Source organism: Triticum aestivum, chromosome 3B (assembly GCF_018294505.1).
Source record: "Triticum aestivum cultivar Chinese Spring chromosome 3B, IWGSC CS RefSeq v2.1, whole genome shotgun sequence".
Classification (NCBI taxonomy): Eukaryota; Viridiplantae; Streptophyta; class Magnoliopsida; order Poales; family Poaceae; genus Triticum; species Triticum aestivum.
The window spans coordinates 584,007,312-584,015,521 of NC_057801.1; the positions used below are offsets into that span (position 1 = coordinate 584,007,312).

The 8,210-nt window shown below is 43.3% G+C and overlaps 1 long non-coding RNA gene across 1 annotated transcript; it reads left to right on the plus strand.

Moving 5' to 3' along the window:
• The first annotated feature begins 5,190 nt into the window (after nucleotides 1-5,190).
• LOC123065804 (uncharacterized) lies at nucleotides 5,191-6,492 on the plus strand. The gene is made up of 3 exons (XR_006431142.1): nucleotides 5,191-5,637; nucleotides 5,834-5,967; nucleotides 6,056-6,492. It is a non-coding gene; the product is annotated as an uncharacterized lncRNA (long non-coding RNA).
• Nucleotides 6,493-8,210: the final 1,718 nt, after the last annotated feature.

Consider the following 8,210-nt stretch of genomic DNA (forward strand, 5'->3'; position numbering starts at 1 on the left):
TTAGTATATCACCGGTAGACCGCCTGTCAAATTTCGTTCCATTTGGAGGTCGTTTGATGCCCCAACGGTTAATCGAGTTAACTGAAAGCCCTTTCTTGTTGCAGCCCAACACCCCTCCGCACAGCCCACCTAGCCCAGCAAACTCCCCTCCATGCTCTCCGTCGTTGGATTACGATCGTGTGGGCGAAAACCGCCCCCCATTTGGACACTCCTAGCTCCCTCTACCTATAAATTAGTCCCCTCCCCCGAAATCTGCATTCCAAACCCTAGCATTTTTTCCCTCTCCGCCGCCGGACACGTTCGGATCCCACCAGACAAAGTCTCCACCGCTGCCCATGCCGAATCCCCGCCTGCCACGTGTCGCGCCACCGTCTCCTGAGCGCCTCCCCGCGCCGCGACCCTCCTGGCCCAGGGCAGGCCCGCGCCGCACCGCGCCGTGCCCGAGCCATGCCACCGTCGCGCGCCCGGCCCCCCTGCCCGCTGCTCCGCCCACCCGGCCCGAACCGCCGCGCCGCCATCTCCCCGCTCCTCCTGAGCGCCCCGTGCTCCTCTCCCGAGCTCCACGGGAGGAGCTCCTCGCCGGTCGTCGTCATCTCGCTGGAGCTCGCTGGAGCCCAGGTCATGCCGCCCCTGCCTCTCCTCCCTCCTTCCATCCCGTGCTTCTCCCACTCCCTCACGATCAACCTCTCTCTCTCGAGCTCTGTAGGCCGTCATGGATGACCGCCCCAAGGTCCAAGTCCAGCCAGCGTCATCCCGAGCTCCGTCCTTCGCCGCCCACGACCGGATCTACCCATTCCCGGCCTCCCCAACGCCTACCGGAGACCATGCCGTCTCACCGCCGCCGTTGACTTCCGCCGGAGCCGTCCTGTATGAGGAATGGAGCTGGCTCGATCTAAATCCCGTTTTCGCGCTGGTAGTTTTCCACCAAGTCTCAGAATTTTCATCTCATGTGCACTTGTTTGACCTAGCGTAACTTCCTGCTCGTAACTCTGTTTTGCATGTATAATATGTCAACATGTTCATTCTGAGATTCTCTTCTTTTTATTACATTGTGTCATGCTTGTTTGAGTACATTTTGATGCCTTATTCTTCATTGCAAAACTGCTAATTGATATAAACTGATGTAATCTGCTGATTGTTAACATCATTTGTGCATTTTGTGACTGCCACAACTTTGTCCCTGTTAATACTATGATGATGATCTTGATGTGCGCATGTTCTGCTCTTCATGCTCTTCATGTTGGTGTGCTTTGCATTCATGCTAGGGTGCATCTTCATATCTTAGACCCTTTTGTAGAAGTGCATGTCGCTGTTAACTGCTGAAAACTGCTGTAACTTGTTGATTTGTCATTTTTTTGCATTTTGTGTTTGCATCCTATGAGCATGATGTCTACATGTTTTAGGAGAATTTTCATGCCATATTTACAGTGGAGTCATCCATTTATTTTTATGTGCTCTCTAGTGAGCACATCAAGCTTGCGAAGTGGGCTACTTGCTGTTAATGTTTTGTCACTGCTGAAACTGCTATATCATGTTTCCATGTTTGCTTGATTCTACCTATTAGTCCATGCATATTATGAAGATTCTTAGTTGACATGTTTTGTTGTCTATGTTACGCTCTATCATGCCATGCCTTTTGATGCCTCATATATGTACTGTAGCATATGTTTTCATTGCCATGAACATGCTTATATAATGTTCCAGATTCCTGTTAACTTCATAATGCCTTGTTGTGAGCTTGTTATTGAGTGATCCATACCTGTTATGGAGATGCTCCAATCATATGTTTTGAAGTATTCTATGAGTACTTTGTTCACGTGCCATGTTTGTTAATTTTAGAGATCATATGATTGGAGTGATTCCATACTTGTTAATTTTTTTTATTAACTGCTTAACATGACATTCAGAACAACAGTTTTCTCATATAACACAACATAATACTCCTATAACTTTAAGGATACATAAATGCAGCGTAATATAACTTTAAGGATACATAAATGCTCAGTAATCTAACACTATCCATCATACCTAACCTGAAAATATAGAGCAACTATCACCATATGGACCACTTACACATAGAGAACTGTTCATATAGAGCTTTAGAAAAAGAAAGGAAGGCAAACAGAAGATTGGCATTAACATATGGAACGGATTGCTCCATGCCAACTTATTCTGCCAGAGGGATAATTTCATAAATACAAATCATTAACAAAAGGAGAAAAAACAACACTAATTTTGTATCATTGACCCTTTTGATTTCAAAGAAAGAGCATAACTACTCTGGAAACAGAGTAGTATAAACACTGAACTTTCTCTTGGGTCCTTTACTGAAGAAGGGAGCTATTCATCCAGCATATAGAAAAATGACCTACACTCCTGAAATAAACTGATCGATACGTTAACTTCATAATTTCCTGGTTGTGGCATTACCCTTACATTGAATCACACATCAGCAGGTGAAATAATACTCATTTTCTAAGCATCCATTAGTTAGACATACTAAAAAAATACCAAGCAGACATTTAACCTTTGAGCCATTACCTTACAATGAGATGTATGTGAGATCCATGTGTAAAGCTGTGGACACTGAACAAGTCCAAATAGGAGGCGTAGGATATTACTAAATCATATGATGCATCAGAAAGTCTCTTTTTTCAAACATGATGAATTTGCAATACATGTTATTAACGAATCATGAGAGGATCTACCTGCAAGAGTAAATTTACTTTGAATAAACAGTAAGATCATCCCCAACTTAGAATGTGTTCCAAATTTCAAACATAAAGGTCCGGTTATTACCTGCTAGAACAGGAACATTTCGGTAGTCTTGTATACACCGTCATCCTCTCCCTCTAGAATGCACCTGAGGTGAAAAAGCAAAGGGTAAAATCAGATGCACCAGAACCAAACAAGAATTTATCTTCTCTAGATATTCAACATCTGGGCTGGGAAGGGGGGGCAACTACTGGGAACCTTAGGGGTGCATACCAAAACCCATAGAGAACACTCAAGAGGTAGAGAGAGAGACCTGGAATCCTCTATTCGACTGTTTGTGCTGCCTTCTCGACGCAGAGATCACAACCGCGAGGACCCTGATGGTGCAGCTGGGCATCTTTACCCTGTGCTACAGCGTAGATGAGCGCCAGATCGGACTACTCCTTTAAGGCCACCGGTGCACCGGCTGTTGAATGATTGGAGATGGCTAGCACTGGAGGTGGGATGGGGGCGGCAAGGGCGGGGGCGACCCTAGCAGCCACTTGGGAGAGGAAAAGGCGTGTGTGGGTGATGCACGCATCGAGGATGAGCTCCTCGCCTTCGCGGTCACCGCCTCCAGCCAATCCGCTCATCGGCCGATCCGGTGGAAGGGGAGGACCGAAAAGGAGCATGCTGGCTGTGGCGTGGTCGCATCGCTGGATCGAGTAAATTTTGGGGGGTGGGAGGTGAGGTGTGACGATAGAGAGGGGAGACGTGACCAGAGGGAGGAGGCGTGCCTACAAAGGAAAGCCAGTGTGCGTGGGGAAGAAAGGGAGATGGGCGTGCGGCTTGATGTGCCCAAACCCCAAGTTGCACCACACACCCAATTACCGATAGCCAGGTGGCTTTGGGAGAGAGGCATGGCAGGTTGGGGGGGGGGGGTCAATGGGGACAACATATGCCCTTACTAGGCTCTACCTTTGCTGGACCGTGTGCAGCATGTATCAGGGAATATTGTTTTTACGCTGCCAGGGCGCCTTATCGCCTAAGCGTCCAAGGCAGGATGCCTTAAAAACAATGTCAGGGAGGCATCCTATATGTATCTGAATTAAAATTATATTGTTGTATTCCCCAATATGTATCGGGGACGTATCTAATACATATGGATATGCTAATCCCTCGAAGTATGGTGCTGTCTGCTGTGTATCATGGTTGTCCAGCTAGTCTGTTTAGTTTTAATTAATTACTGCAGTTTGTTTTTACCGTCTTACATCCAAGATGCTGAATTTTTCACCTTCATGCTTTTTCTAGGGACCACTATACAAGCTCGGTGTCATCTGTGGAGTGACGAGAAAAAGAAACTACAGCTGCACAGATGTTTACCATGCCAATTTTTTGGCTAGCTCAGATGGTGGATCATCATGGAAGTTGTTCTTCGCTGAATTCTGGAACCTACCCTATGAGAGACTTGAAGAATCAAAAAAGCCTTTCTGCTGCCCTGTACCGGATTACCACGAATATCCCGGTAAGCTCTTATCAGCACCAGTAATTGGACTCTTGTATGAATTGTGATGGTTAGGGTATACATATATCGACAACATTAAATAATTTGGAACTTCTCAATTTGAGGCTCGATCCTAACTCACAAATTAATTATCATGTCAAAAAAAAGAGACAGCCTGATCTTTATCTTGTTCATTTTTTATTTTTGAAACAGGTCGATGCGTTGTTTGCGAGAATGATTCAAGTATCATCATGCATCCACAATCGAGCAAGTATTACATGGGCAACTCCACACTTGCATTTCCGACACCAGGACACTGCGGGGGTGATACAAGTGAGAAATTGGACTTTGACTTTATTTACTCAAGTCTATTGAAGGTAGAGGAGTATGCGGTGGACTTGTGGTATGTTGTAATTTACTTCAGTTTATTTACTTCCGTTGTTTAGCTTGAAATATTGTGAGATGGCGGTGTACATTGCAAATCCCCACACTTTGTTATTGAACTATAATTTTGCATGTTTTGATCTTATATATCAAGGTGTGCATCTGTAATTCTATATTCCTAGTGTTGCCCCCATTGTTGTCTAACAATGGCTGTTAACATCTTGCTATCTTTTATAATGTGCAGGCTACAGCAAGGAAAAGAGGGAGTGACTGTTCTTCGTGTGCAGCAACCTCTCACGTGGCAACTGGTGGAGGGAATGAGCATCTCGCTGCGGGCCATGCTCTAGAATTTAGTTTCTTATAGCCCTCTTGTTAGTTCACCTAAACTGAACTTGCCAGACATATCTTGTAGTTTCAGTATTTGCTCAGAACCATGTGTGTGGAATCTTTATGGGCCATGATGACATTTGATATATCAGTTCTAGCCTATATACTATGAATTCCTCTATTTGTTTCATGTCTCAAACAAACTTGATTATGGAGTTGTGAGGCCATGAGGTAGCTGCACCACAATATTGAATCTATAATCTATAATACCTAAATAGTTCATCCCCACTATCCTATTTCTCTTAACATGCAAGCTATCCACATCAGCAACCTATCACATCTAACATGCAGACTCCACGTCATAACATCTGCCAACTAAGTAATTATTTTTCTTATTTTTTCCAACGAATCGTCAGTCTGGCTCCTCCCTTCGTGATATCCAGAAACAATAACTCCTTCCGCTTCTCCACCCCCGCCTCTCCCCCTCCCTCCATCAGTAACATCCGCCCCGCATCCCCAACCCTCCCTCGCTTTTACTCCTCGCCTTGGGCATCCTCTTCCTCACCTTGGGTTCCTCTCAAGGTCGGCGTGTCTTCTTCACCTACCGATGCCATCCAGGGCTACCTTGGATTCTGAGTGATTGGCCAGCAACGAAAGTCCCATGGCGTTATTGTCTTAGATCATGGTGGCCCTGTCCCCGCATCATGAAATTATTCTTCTCACCAAAGGTTATGCTCCATGATCTCATCCTGTCCCACGCATGTAAATTGATGTTGTTGATTAAGTCTGGGATTAGCAGTTCCCAAGTTAGAGAAAGTATGTATGTTTCATTATTAAATTCAGATTCAGACCGCAGCTTTTGATGTTGTACGCCACAAGCAATGGTATCTAGCACTGACCCTCCCACTGCTTGGGAGTATTTAGGATCGCAAGACAATCGATTTGGAAGGAGGTCGCACCAACGGGGATCAAAGTAGGCTAATCGATAAGACAACGTCTTCTCGATCGATCAATCTCGCCTGTCCGGTCCAACAGGCAAACTCGACCTTAATCTACAGGTATATATTGTTCTTACAGTACTATTAGTTTCATCCAACTTTGATCCATCGGCAAGCCGATCTATATGCATGTATTCCTGCGTTGCAGCTATATATAACGGCGACACGTGCGATGTGGCCGCGGCATGTTTACCAGCGGCCTGACGGGCAATGGACGGGAGTAACGCTATTCTTCCATGTTTTCGATCTCACCCTTTTGATGCAGGAGATTTTTGCATCGGTCCATACGACGGATATAAACATTCAGTTATTTCTTAGATTTTTGAGAAAAATGCCAGCCGTTCATTCATTTGACCAGAGAAAAAAAATCAGATGAAAAGAAAAGGAAAAAGGATCAGATGAAAAAAAACTAGCATGGATATTCATTATTTCCCTACATTTAAAACTGATTATATTTATTAAATCAATTTAAGTCTTGCGGAAGCTACAATTATTTTGCAATCCCCTTTTACAGTGATGGTTCATGTATTGCTCATATTCGTCGTGCTACAAAAGCATAGCGTTTTTCTCTCTCTTAATTTTATGTTTTTTCATGTATCATTATGATTTACATGGGCACCAAGGTGAACTATTGTTAAACCTTCCAGATCGATCATATTGCGATCCCGCCTTGCTGAATAATAACTGAATATTCAACCCTCAATTCTTTGTTTGACATTATTTGTATGAGAATATTTTATTTTGTAACCAATAGTTAAATCACGCAAAAGTTGTAAACACACGAACAATGAAGTTCTATTATGATTCGGTTGCTTTTGTTTCAAGTAATTGGTGCTTTCTGAATATGCACAAAAAAAACTTTCAAATGCCTATCTAATGGGAGCTCTATCGAAATGTATGGATATCATATGTGTATACTGACATTACTTCCAATGCCTGTACTTACTCTTCATGAAGTAATTATTTGTTCAAAGGTAATTTTCAGGTCATGTTCCTTCAACACTACTGGGAACCGCTGAAAATTGTACAATGATGAAGACCACAAGTGTTACCAAATAATTAAACAATGAAGCAGGTACGGTTTCCATGTTTGGTTTGAACCTAACACTTTATTGTACAGAGTCATTTTCTTAGTTTGCTTTGCGGAAATGTAATTGTGTGTCACTTACGGGATTGACAACCACTGCATTTTCTTTAGTTGTCTGACAAGCTATCTTCCCCTCTGTTAACTGTAAAATATGCCTTTGATTCCCCAGGGATGAATTGATTATATTCGTTTGTTAAATTTTGAAGTAGGAGCTTCACTTCCTTTCGAATCTTATACTCTTTTCATTATTTTGAAGGACGTGCTTCTAGCATGGCGGTAAGTCCTCTAGGTGTAAGGCTACAACCTTGGTTCTCACACAAAGGGTCCCTCACTAACTTTGCAATTGCGCCACCGTGGACAATGAAGCCGGCATTTCGGTCCTTCCGGATGATCAAGTTTTTTTCTAATATTTTCCAGTAATAAAAAGATTGTGCTTTCACACACCTCTTTTGTGTTTGCGTGTTTGGAAAAACAATGGAGCTTATGTTTTATCATTTATGTCCAGTGTTGGCATGTCTTCAAAGCGAAATCGTTTTATTTGCTAACCTTCAAGGTGTGTATTGTTTACCGAAATGTTACAAATAAAACTGATGATGCTTACATACATTGCTTCCATCCTTCCTTTGTTACACATCAATACAAGAAAGTTGGATCTTTGGTTTCTTCCTTATGGCCTCATTTAAAATTATACTACCTTATTTCTTCCCATTGGGAATTCGTTAGTTTTATTTAATAATGTTGCATTGAAGCTTCTTTTTTCACATATCAAATGAACTATATTATCCCGCAGCAACGCGCGGGGTATCATCTAGTTTCTTATGTTCGGTGTGATGTCATCTTAGTTCTTTTATTGGAAATTTTATTCTCCGAAAGAACAGAACAAAGAGCCGGGGATTTTCTTTGAGAACACAGTACAGAGGCAAGCGCTTATATGTACATACATACATTTATTAAATATTTGGATTGACGAAGTCACCGCAGGCGCGTAGTAATCGATGGAAATGTCTCCTTCCACTGAACGCCCATTGCCGGAATTTTGAAATAAACCTACGAAAATGCAAGGCTCGACAGGAAGTCACCACATGCCCCTAGTAGTCGACGGGAACGTCACCACATGCCCCTAGTAGTCGACGGAACGTCTCCTTTCACTAAACACGCATCATCGGAAATCTTGAAATAAATCCAGAAAAATGCGAGGCTAGAAGGGAACGTCTCA